The sequence below is a fragment of the Eptesicus fuscus genome, chromosome 21, assembly GCF_027574615.1.
Source record: "Eptesicus fuscus isolate TK198812 chromosome 21, DD_ASM_mEF_20220401, whole genome shotgun sequence".
In the NCBI taxonomy this organism is placed as follows: Eukaryota; Metazoa; Chordata; class Mammalia; order Chiroptera; family Vespertilionidae; genus Eptesicus; species Eptesicus fuscus.
In genome coordinates, this window is record NC_072493.1 from 9,496,544 (window position 1) to 9,509,836 (window position 13,293).

Sequence of the window (13,293 nt, forward strand, 5' to 3'; positions counted from 1 at the left end):
CAAAAAACTCCTACTAAGTTTCCTCTCCTCCAGTATGACCTCCTTTACTCCACTGACAGGCCTATTGTCCCATAACATAGATGTAATATGTCATTCCTCTGCCTCAGGCATTTGATTTCTGTAGAATGAAATCCAAGCTTCTCAACTTGGCTGCCTTGAATCCAGCCACAAGTGATCTTTTCAGGCATATCTCTCACTACCTCCTCCTTTACTAATTACACATGTTTTACTCCCCCCGCCAAGCAGATCACTTACTATTTCTCAAGCACAACCTGCATGTTTCTCATGCCTGTTTCTCCCCCATTACCTTTGTCACACCTGCCTCAATTCGTCTCTGGTTAACAATTTTAACCTCATCTTCAAAGCCCAGCCACACACACATTTCCATAAACCTTTATGACTTTGCCTTCCCCAACCTCAGAGAGAAGTCATTTATTTTCAGAGTTTGCACAGTGCCTGCCAATACTTGTTGAATGATTGAATAAACTTCCAAATAGCAATGATCACAATGCCGTTACAACTCAATTGGTTGCAATATGTGCATTGGTCCGTTACCTCACTAGATTCCAAGCTCCTGAAAGACATGAACCATATCTTGTTTGTGTTTCCCATAGAACATATACCTTGCACACAGTAAGGGCTCCTTAAATTTTGTTATATTTAATTAAAGTGAAATTTAAGTGCTTTGACATATCTCATTTGTTCTGGGTTACCTATAAATAAATATAGTTTTACTCTTGATAATGGAGATTTAATGGCACCTGTGGATTAATTTACTTGTGAAACACAGTGGCGGAGCTGAGGCCATCTCCCCAACTTCTGGTCCAATGCTCTCTGATCCTTTGTAATTTATCCACATATCAACATTCCTCAGAGAACTAGAGCACTTCACAATAGTTATTTCTTTACCCAGAGCCATGGTTGGCAAACTGCAGCTCGCGAGCCACATGCGGCTCTTTGGCCCCTTGAGTGGGGCTCTTACACAAAATACCACGGCCTGGGCGAGTCTATTTTGAAGAAGTGGCGTTAGAAGAAGTTTAAGTTTAAAAAATTTGGCTCTCAAAAGAAATTTCAATCATTGTACTGTTGATATTTGGCTCTGTTGACGAATGAGTTTGCCGCCCACTGACCCAGAGGAAGACAACCTACTGGAGAAGCAATGTCTGAAACCACACACCCTTCCCCGCATCTCAAATGATGCACAGATGATAAATCTGTGCTGCTCATACACGGAACACCTTGTTTTCACTTTCTCTCTGAGATCAAGCTCATGATCTTGGGTCACTCTTTCATCTCAAGACAGCAGGGATTTTAAGAAGTTGATAGCCCCTCACAAAATCCTAGACGCTCTTATGTGGACAGAATCCTGTCCACGTAGCCTATAAAAGTTGGGTGAGTAGTCACATTTCAAGAAAGAAGGCTGGGTTGCTGATAAACAAATCAGCACAGTTTGTTCTTTTACTTAAAGACCACATGTGCATGAGTGCATGTGTGTACACACACACACACACACACACACACACACACACACACACACACATCCCTAATAGCCATCTTCAGGGGCCAAAGTGTTTCTAAGCTAACTAATAATGATTCTTCGTGATGCTTGGCCCAATTTCTTCCAGGCAGTGCTGTATTTCCACCGAACAGGGTCATTCCCAGCAGGAGAGTATACCCTATGCTATGGAATCTACCCTTTCTATCAAATTGCATATTTTTATGCTTTATTTTCCAATGGGGCTGGCCCAGGCTTTGTGAGTAGTGAATGAGTATTCCATCGGGAACTCTTTGGTTATAAGATTATTTTGGGTTGTGGCTATCTTTTGATACCTCATAGGCATTATCTAGTGTTTTCCTGCAATAATAATTAGAGCAATTAGCATAGCCAGTGGCTTTGGACTGATTTACTCTCTTAAGCTCATATGCAGGTAGGAAAAATGTTCCTTTCCTGGTTTTGTCAGGGTCCAAATGATGCCCACGTTTCCACTGCTTAGTCAAGCATTTCTGGGGTTAATTTCCATTAAAATGACCCTGACACTAATGACAAGTGACTGTTTCTGCCCCCATTTGCAATTTTATATAATAATGTTCTTTTGTTTGCTTCTCAGTAAGGATACAAGAGACATTGCTGAAAGCCTGCATTTGTCCCCATTATATACCATTCTTAATTTTAATTTCAGAATTGTTTCTTTAAAAGAACCTTGTCTCTCTTTTAGGATATGAATATATATGAGGAGAGAAGCTGCGTTATTTTTTTTTATAACCAATACAGTAGGTAGTTGAAATAATAAAACAGACAAATAAGCAAGCAAATAATTCCACATCTGAACTAACAATATTCTGGGAATTTACAAACAAGCATTTGGGGTTGAGTCTGGCTACCACATATTGTGAGAGACCTTTTGTGAGTTCCTTAACTCCTTGATTTACATCAAGGATATAATGCTCACCTCAATAGGTTTTAGTGAAGATGAGATGAGAAAAATTTTTGTGAAAGCATAATGTGGTGCTCAGATGTTGAATGCATCTGAGTATATTATCATATATCCAAGATCTAATCAAAGAACCCACTTTAAATGCCCATGAAAATGTAACTAAAGCAAAAAGAACTTAATATATTTCTTTTATGCCCCTGCCCGATTTCATCTGTACTAAAAAAAAGACCTATTAAATTTGGTGTTTTTAAAATTTGTAAAGATTATTTACTTTAACTTCCTAATTTCTTAGGTAAAGAAACTAAGACTTAGAGAAGTTAACTCCAAAGTTATGACTAGTAATTAACCAGAACCATTTCCTTACATCCTACACACATGATAGTTAGACAGTTGGTCTGAAAGATGTATTAAAGAACTGAATCTTCCTCTTGGGTCTGGAGTGAGAATGACTGATATAAACATTTTTTTAATGGTTCCAATGGTCAAGGGAAAATGTGCTCATTATAGAGAATTTGGAAGAAAAGTATAAGAATTAAAATTACCTACAGTCCTATCATTCAGCAGTAAATATTTTTAACCCTAGAGGCCCAGTGCACAAATTTGATCTGGCCTGTCGGGAGGAGGAGATGGCAGGAGGTGGGCCAGCTGGCCCTCCCCGATGGGGCCACTCAGGGCCAGGCGACTGGGGGAAAGGGCTGTGGGTGATTGGCCGGCGGGCCCCGCGCCCGATTGGGATTAGGGGGCCGACTTGGGGCAGGGCCGGCCATGAGGAGGGGCTGTGGGCAGTGGGCCAGCCAGCACCACCCCCGAATAGGGTGAGGGTGTCGATGGGGGGCCAGTAGCCTGGGGGGGGGGCATGGGTGGTTGGCCGGCCAGCCCTGCTCCTGATCGGGGTTGGGGGGCCGGGCAGAGGGAGGGGCTGCAGGAGGTTGGCCAGCAGGCCCCGCTCCCTATTGGAGTGGGGGGGGTGATCAGGGGTGGGGCCAGCCTGGGGGAGGGGATGAGGGCTGATCAGGGTGGTGGGGGCCCATAGGGATCAGGGCCGGCTGCGGGGGAGGGGCTAGGGAGGTGGATGGCTGGCCCCACCCCCTATTGGGGTGGAGGCCAGCTGGGGGAAGGGCTACGGGCCGATCAGGGTGGTGGGGGCCCATCAGGGGCGTGGCCAGCCAGGGGGAGGGGCTGCAGGAGGTTGGCCACCCAGCCCCACCTCTATTGGGGTGGGGGTGTGTGATCAGGAACAGGCCAAGCAGGGGGAAGGGGCTGTGAGCATATCGTGGTTGGGTGGGCTGATCGGGGGCAGGGGTGGAAGGGATGGGGCATTTGGCCAGTGACCCACTCTTGATTGGGGTGGGAGAGTCCAATCAGGGGCGGGCCGGCAGGGGGGAGGGGCTGCGAGATTGGCCAGCCAGCTCCACCCCCTGATCGGGCTGGTTCGCTGGCCACAGTGGGCATCATAGCGACCTGTCGTTAGGGTTGTTATGGCCATTATGGTCGCTGGGTTTTTATATATACAGATATATAGATTTTAGTATCCTATATAACAAAAGCCCAATATGCTAGGTGTTCAGTCGGTCATTCAACCAATTAAAGCATAATATACTAATGATATGCTAAGGCCGTTCAACCGCTTGCTATGACATGCACTGACCACCAGGGGGCAGACACTCTCACCGGTAGGTTAGCTTGCTGCTGGGGTCTAGCCAATCGGGACTGAGAGAGACAGGCCAGATACACCCTGGAACCCTCCCGTGATCCCTCCCTGACTGACCAACCTCCTGCGTCCCTCTCTGGCCCCAATCACCTCGATTGTGCACTGGTGGGGTCCTTTGGCCTGGCCTGCGCCCTCTCACAATCCGGGACCCCTTGGGGGATGTCGGAGAGCCAGTTTCAGCCCTATCCCGTAGGTCAGGCTGAGGGACCTCACTGGTGTACAAATTCGTGCACCAGGCCTCTAGTCCTACCTAATAATAGACAAATATGCAAATTGACCGTACCTTCGCTATGCCTGCGATTGGCCAGGAGGTGCGGGGGGGGCGGGACTTGGGGTGACCGGGGTAGCCGATTAGGCTGGCGTCGCCAGCGGCGGCTCAAGCTCAGCTTCTGCGTCATGGCTGTGCTGCGGCACAGAAGGGGCCTCTGGGGCAGCGAGCTCACGTCCCACCGGGGACCATCAAAAGCGGGGGAGCTGGGTGCCTGTCCGCGCAGGCACCAGGCCTTTTAGAAGCCTCCGGCGGGGCAGAGGCTTCTGAAAGGCCTGGTGCACCAGTGGACAGGCACCCAGCTCCCCCGTAATCGAAAGCGAAAGGGTGTAGGGGACCCTACACGTGCATGATTCAATCATGCACTGGGCCTCTAGTGTTTAATAAAATTGGAATGATTATTCTATAAACATTTCCTCCATATCATTAGTCTCTGAAAATATGATTTCAAAAGGTTGCAGAACATTCCTCCATGTGGTTTTATCAGAGCTCAGGAGGCATAATGGCATGCAGGTGAGTCAGATTTAAGGTGGAATTCCAGCCCCACCTCTTAATAGTCAGATAAGGCAAAAACTAGCTACTCACCTTCATTAAGCCTCAATTCTCACATCTGCAAAATATTGGTATTCTCACTTCATATGGTTTCTATCAAGGTTAAATGATATAGAGTACATATGTACTTAGCATTGTGCCCATACACAGTAAGCATTCAATAAATAGTAGCTATTTATTATTGTTATTATTTTATCACACTCTTATTTTTGGACATTTAGGTTGTTTCCATGTGAATAAATACCAGGTGAACTACCCTCCCATAGCCACCAGTGTAACCTACCTGAAATGTTTCTCTGTTATGGTCACTCCCTTGCTTAAAGATCTCTCATAGCTCCTCATCAAAGGTTTTCAAAGTTTCCTCTCAGCGGTGGAACCCTTCTTGTAAGTATCTTAAGTAAAACTTCCTACGGATTAGCTTGGGTTGTGCCAGGGCTGGGGTTCAGAGTCTGAACCAATTCCCAGCTCAACCCACCTCCCTGTTGATAAAGACTGCTAAAGCTTCTGTGAGAAACACTGGGGCTACTCTGAACATATGGGGGACCTCTGACCTACAGAGTAAAAGCGAGGCCCCTGAACATGGTGCATGACCTCTCCAAGCCGCCCATTACTGAAAGACCCTGACGTAGTATCTTTTCCTACCACTCTGCTTATGTTGTTGTTTCTGTATGGAATGTCCTTGCCGCCCATCTTCTCAAGGCTAACACCTATTACCAACCCAGCCTGTGCATCCTTCCTTCAGGAAGCCTTCCCTACTGCAGGTTGCCAAGATCTTCCTAACCTATTCCCATGATACCCAGTCAAATGATCTGTCATCATAAGTACCATATCTCCTTGATGCTCTGGACTGGGAGCTGTTAGAGGGCTGCCACCATTTCTTTCTTTTTTCCATATTTTAAAAAATATTTATTGTTGAAAGTATTACATAGGTCCTCCTTTCCCCCCATTAACCTCTCCCAGTCTGCTCCCATCCCCCCACCTACCCCCAGGTCCTCACCACCCCATTGTCTGTGTCAAGCGGTTATGACCATGGTTTCTTACTGACAGTTGTATTCCAAGTTCCTAGCATAGTGTCTGGGACTGGTAGGTGCTCACTAAAAATATTTGTTAAAAAATAAATGTATGGATACATTTCGAGGCACCTTTCTATCTCCTTAGGATATCGTTTTGTGGAAGCAGGATTACTGGGTGAAAAGGGATGAACATTCCCAGCTCTCTTGGTTTGTATTCTTGGTAAGATTTATCACAAAAAATGATTAGACATTCATTTGAAACACAACTCTCTCTCCTGTGTCCATTAGTGTTTGCTATTTGTGTTTGGGGATATAGTTAAGGGAATAAATTTTTGGACCACAAAAATGGGCTCTTTTGGGGGGTGCCTGATTAGGTCGAGACAGGCAGAGGTATCAGCACTTACAGTGGAGAAGAAAGGATGAGTGTGAGAAATATTTGGGCACTAGAACAACAGGATTTGGTAACTAATTAGATGTGGAGGGTAAGATGTGGAAGACAGAGTGGAGCCCTAAATATGGTGCTGTGCAAAAGCAAGTCTTACTGGATGGCTGGAGATATACAACACTAAAGAACGGTAACTTAGGAACTTTCCATTCGTGCAATTTCTCTGTGTCTATTTTCTCATCTGTAAATGGGGTTTAAGGATGTCTCTTAGGGGTCATGTGATAATGGAATTGAATCAAATGGACTGGCACACATAAAATCCTAATACCTATGGTTTGCATGATTTTACTAACTGTGAGTGAGGAGAGTTGGACCAGGGGGAGTTGTATAATCAGGACTACTCTGGAATATAGAATTCCAAGTTTAGGAAACATACAACCTGATCTCCCTCATCATCTTCGTTCTTCATAGAATCCCATATATTGGCCATACGTAAGCTCTTAGGCTATAACTGGATTATCCTATTTTAGTCAAATGAAAGATAAAGGAAACATATCTATTAAAAATCTTAAGTTTTAAGGGGAAGCTGAATAAAGTGAAATGGCTCTAAGACACTTTAAAATATTACAGTTCTCTATGTTCCCATTCAGCTCTATGGTTTTAATTACTTAAATATTCATGACTTAAAAAATCCAAATCTATAAACCAGGCTTTTCTCCTGAGTTTCAGACTCATGCCAAAAGGCCTGGATGTCACATTGGTAAACTTAGTGTGCTCAAAGCTAAATCCATCACATCATCTCTCCCCATATTTCTCCAAACTTGTTCTTCCTATCTTCCTATCTCATCACCATCTACTGAGTTACCCCAAGCCAAAAATTTGAGAGTCATCTTCAACTTTTCCTGATTCTTACCCTCCACATCTAATTAGCCACCAAATCCCGTTGTACTAGCACTTAAATATTGTTCACACTCATCCTTTCTTCTCCATCACCACTGCCAGTCTCTGAGATGAGTCCGTCGTTATTTCTTGCCTGGATTACTGCAAACCTCCTAACTATTCTCCTTGATTCCGGTCTTATGTTCTCCATCTCATCACTCACATCCCTGTCATGAATATAATCCATCTGGATGAAAAGAAGCTGTAAATGGCAATAGATATCAATGTCTTCAAACAATGTTCTTTATGAAATATGATGTCACAGGTTAAGACATAATCAGTTAAAACATAGTTCTCCTGGAGACAGGTTGACTGCTCAGCACAAGAATCAAATGAAATAGAACAATGAACAATATATCAGTTCACTTGAAATAATACTCATGGAGAACCAACATTTATTGGATTGTGCAGAGATGATGTAAAGGTTAGTAACACTGGAAGGGCACAGTGGATTAAGATGGACTTCTCCAGCTTGATATTTCTAAGAGCCAAAGTCACAATCAACAGGAACAAACCTTTCTATCTCCCAAATGATAAATAAATTGTTAAGGTGGCTGGATTCAGCGTCATGACCACACTATATCTCCAAATACCAGGGGCTTTAAAAAAGGGTGTAGCCAGTGCCCCTAGCCTTTACCACATCTAGTGTCTACAGACTAAAAAGGGGGATAGGATCTAAGTTTGGATCTAGACATGAAGAGAAAATGGCAGTGAGTATAAAATGGACTAAAGTCTGGAGACTGGAATAAAGCAAATTAGACTAGCAAATAAGTAAGATGAGACATGGTATGTTAGTGTTTCCCAAACAATCTATGGTGAAGACCAGTTTTTTTTTTTTTTAATTCATATCACTATGAACAAGTATTTTTAGAAAACAACAAAATACTAGAAAAATCAAATTTAAAAGGAATAAAAAATACCAGGTCTAATTTTTTATGGCCAATTATCCAGACACAAAAGTACTGTCAAGCTGCTGTAAATTTTCTAAATGCTCATTCTTAATCTTTGCATTTATTTCATTATGACCCAGTAACAAACAGCTCATAGGCAAGCACTGCCCGTGGACCACACTTCAGTTGCACCACTTATTTAAGATAAATGGCAAATACTTTTTTCACAAATATATACTTCTGAGAAGTCATTAATCTGTTGCTAATTAATGTTTATGTATTTTTCCTTTAAAGACTGAAACATATTGGAAAACTGCCATCTCTGGTCGGGTCAAGTTGAGACCATCTCTATGAGAAAATACCTATCAAACCAGTGAGCTTCATGTCAAACTCTAGAGAAACAATAACTGTGTGGATTAAAAACTCTCACCAGAGAATACGTAAGCTGTGATTATAATGGTGACTGTATTGTTTAGTGATGGATTTTTCAGTCAACCAACCGTTAAGAATGTCCCTCCAGCCCACCCATAACTCAATCAATTATCATGATGTCTGATTTGATAGGCTGATAGTCACAGTGATAGAAACACTAGTGATAGTGCAGGTACCTTGAGCTTGTATTGAACAATAAATATCCATCAAGCATGAGCTATATGCAGGTTTCTTGTTGTCCTTATTCTAAGTACAAGGGCAGCTGTCTCTCTCTCTGAAAAGGCATGTGTAGTTTATGCTTAAACAGCAGATGGAAGATCTCAGCTTCTCAGATCCAGCATTTTTTAGGTTGAAAGGGCTAAGAAATATTGATGAAGCGGGGACAGTGAAAAGAAAGGATGCACAGAGATTCTTACTTCTTATCTTTAAAATCTTGTTCACAGGTAAACTGTTCTCATATGCCGTGAAACCCTATTATGAGACATTTAATGTTGACTCTGATGGGCTGTTTCTCACTATGGCCAGTAGTGAAATGATGCTTACTGGTAACTTCAGAAATAAAGAAATTAACATAATGCATAGAGAGAATATGTATTCATTTTAATATCAACCTGTAACTTCAGGGGACTGACACACAGAGTTTGGAGGGGAGAAGACCTCAGGGAAATAGCTTTCAAGCAGGCAAAAAACAGAAGTCCCATAGAAATGGGAATTCAGGATGGAGAACATATTGAACATGTTCTAAGCATTGGAGATGCAAAGTTAACAAAATGCTATCTTTCTTTGCATGGTCTGGTGTCAAAATGATGGGAGACATGCAGAAGTAGGAATTTGCATAAAGTACAGAAGTTGTACAAAACACAGAGTGATTAAGTCTATCAGGTAGAATTGTTGTAAGAAAATAAAAAAGCTTACAAAGCAATTTATATTGACTCCTAAAATGTTAGGTAAATCATTTCTAAAAAGTTGCTAAAGGGAAACCTAAGGTCTAATTCACCTTAAGTCAAGTATGCACATGAAACCTCCCACTTGTAAGGATGTAGGTTAAAAACTCTTGGTTAGAATAATCACCATCACCAAAAATTGTATGTATGTACACCTACCAATAGCCCTGTCCCTAACCAAACCTGTGGTAGGTAGTTAGACAGACATGAGCAGAGCAAGGATGATGGGCCAGTTACAGAAGGTCACCAGGGAATAATGTCCAGGATATCTACAATGGAAGAAAAACTGGTAGAGCAAGTATTGGAGATAAGTATTATTAATCAGGACCTCGCCCCTAGGATACACTCTCCACCCTAGAATGCGTCCAGTCATGCAGGTGGGATTCTCCTGACCTTTTCTCCCCTGGCACATGGTTATATCATGTGGTAGACCCTCACTCTTAGAGAAAACCAAGGGAGCTGGAGGAAAGCCCCATCTAACTTCCATACAAGGACAGAAGATGACTGGACAGACCCCGATAGATCAGTTTAAGAAGAAAAAAGTTAACCCATCCTCTGAGGGGTTAAAAGGAGCCCTAGCCTACTGCCCAGAGCAGCTCTTTGAGCCGTCCCCTCATAATTTCTCTTTGAGTGTACTTTCTCTTTGCTTGCCTAATAAATCTTCTCTAGTGAATCTGAGTCTTGGCTCTGAATTCTTTTCTTAGCCAGAACTCAAGTATGGAGATGGCTGAACCTAGGTCCAGTCTGACTCCTTGGGACCTGGTACCGTTCCTGTCGCCTACAATAAAACCACTCAGCAAAACTCTTATTCAAGTAGAACCATTTTGAGTGAGTATTGGAGGGAACCACAAAAAGACAAACATTAGTGAAGGAAAAGAATGAGCTCTATTTGCCTTAAACCTTCAGGAATTTGTCCCCAAGTATTTTATTCTTTTTCATGCTATTATAAACGTAACTTTTTTCTTAATTTCATTTTTGGATTTTTCATTGCTAGTGTATAGCAATACAATTGATGTTTGTATATTATTCTTGTATCCTGCAACACTGTTGAACTTGTTTACTTAGTTGCAATAGTTGCCTTTTTTTGGATTGTTTAGGATTTTCTATATAAGTCATATTATCCAAAGGTAAGGATGGTATTACATTTTCCATTCCATTGTAGATGCCTTTAATTTCCTTTTCTTGCCTAATTGCCCTGGCTGAACCTACAGTACAATGTTGAATAGAAGTGATGAGTGTGGACCTCTTGTCTAGATTCTTGTCTAGATTCTGATCTCAGGGGGATAGCATTTAGTCTTTTACCACTTAGCATAGTATTAGCTTTGGGATTTTGCAGTTGACATTTTTTTAGACTGAGGAATTTTTCTTTTAGTTTTAGTGTATGGAGTGTTTCTTAATCATAACATGGTGTTGGATTTTGTCATGCTTTTTCTGTTATTTCTCTGGTCTTGAACTTAAAAAATTGCATTGCTTAAGTCTGGCTTTTCTAGGAAGGTAGATCATGTACCTAATTCATTTGTGGATTTCAGTGAGGTGGGTAAGAAACAGAATGTTTCTAGTGTGCCTTAGTTCCTATTGGTTACATTTAACAAAGTAATAGAAGAGAAAGCTCAAGAAAGAACTTGCAGGTTTGTTAGTGGGATTGAAAAACGCAAATAGTTTTCATTTACAACCAGCAAAAGATACGTTTAGAAATGTTTTGAGCAATAGGCTGATTTTTAAAAAGCCTCACATCTAAGACCTAATAACAATCATGACCATCACTCCTGCTGAAATCTCTGAATTGACTTGGTGGTGCCCATTCAATGCTTTCAGTTGGACAAAGTGACAGAGGGAAAGAAATGATGATTGAAACACAACATGGCTAAGCTTCTGTTGGGAAGTTGTACCTATCACTTCTACCCACATTTCATTGGTAAAAGGAAGTCTTATGAGCAACTGTAACATCAAAGAGACAGTCATCCATATGGACAGATGCTGAAAATTCAAATGAAAGTGAGTGGTATATATAATCATATCCTAAGAAAGGACAGAAAATAATTGACCAGAGTAATAAAATCTGCCACAGTCGATTCCTTTGGTGACAAATATCTGTTCCCCCTTTTATATGCACAATATTTTCATCTCTTCTTGAAAGAAGACACCTTAAATTCTCATCCAATCACATTTCAAACCTAAAGCACTAGATCTCAGACAGCTCCTCTAGATCCAAACATTCATGAAGTAACAAGCCAGGTTACTTGCCCCACATACAGTGAGGGTAGAGGCACAGGGAGGGCAACTACAATCTCCCGTTTAGAAAGGGAAAGAATGGAAATCAAACAGCAGTCACTGATTCACAGCAACTCTGAAATCTTTGTGGGATTACATGGTGAAGGCCCCCTATGGGTAGGGACTGTTCTTTGATTGGACTATTGTTCTGCTCACCAGGGGGGCTTCAGAATTCTTTGTTCTCCTTGGCTCTGGGAGGTCCCTCTTCCCCTGCCCCCATTATCCTCCTTGGCCACATCTGAAAAGGGCATTGAAAAATATGCTCTCTACTATGGCTCAGCCTGCTTTCTATGGGAGACTGGGGGTTTTCAGGTCACTTTTGTCTCAAATCTATAGATATAAAAGCCTAAGCGACCAACCGATGGAACGACCGGAAGGCACGATCCTGACAGTGCTGCTGGCCTCCTGGAAGTCGGCCTCGGGCGCCGTGGCCGCTTCCCTTCCCTAGATGCTCCACAAGGAAGAAACAATATAGAAGTGGTCGCCAGGTGGCTCCCGACAACCAGAATGAATGTCAGCTGGATGGATCTGGATCCCAGGCTGGCAAGAGCATCCCACTGCCCACCGGGAGGGCCGATCACGTCCTGTTCCCACTCTTTGGGATCCCACCTGTGCATGAATTTGCGCACCTGGCCTCTAGTAGTTATATATATAAAAAAATAGACTGGTGGCTCTTTGGGAAGTGTTGAAATATTTACAAGATTACATTTTCCAATTCAATGACCATGGGATGTCTTTTCATATATTTTGGTCTTTAATGATTTCAAAATGTTTCATTGACAGTATATCTTTTTCAGAAACATATATGGTTTTGTATCTATTTGATCCTGGTCAACTCTAAATGTCAATAACCAATTGCTCACTTCTTTTTTGAGACATTTCTCCCTCTAGACCAGATTATAGATATCTTGAGCTCTGAGTTCTGTGTTAGTCAATCCATGGGCAACATCAGGGACCATAAAGTACCTCTACGTTTTGAACATATAGTTAGAAATGGGGGTCTTATTATATAAATAAAAATCACCTCCAAAACTAAGTGGAAAGTGGTTTTTCAACCAGGGGTAATTTTGTTCTCTAGGGGGCATTTGGCAATATCTTAAGATAGCTGGGTTGTCAGAACTGGGGCGGCGTGTGTGTGTGTGTGTGTGTGTGTGTGTGTGTGTGTGTGTGTGTGTGTGTGTGTTGTTTTTACAATCCTATGAATAGAGGCCAGAAATGATGCTACACATCCAAAACACACAGCACATACCCTTTCCTGACTCTTCTCCATCCCCCAGCAAAGAATTATTCAGTCTAAAATATTAACAGTGCAGAGGCTGGGAAACTATTCCTAACAGTATAATTGAAACGGAATTCACATTAACCCTCCCCATAGCTCTCCAGAGTGAAAACGTAAAACATGTTTCTGTGTTTATCCTACCAGCCAAATGTATGTTCTGCAATTTTTTCTTTC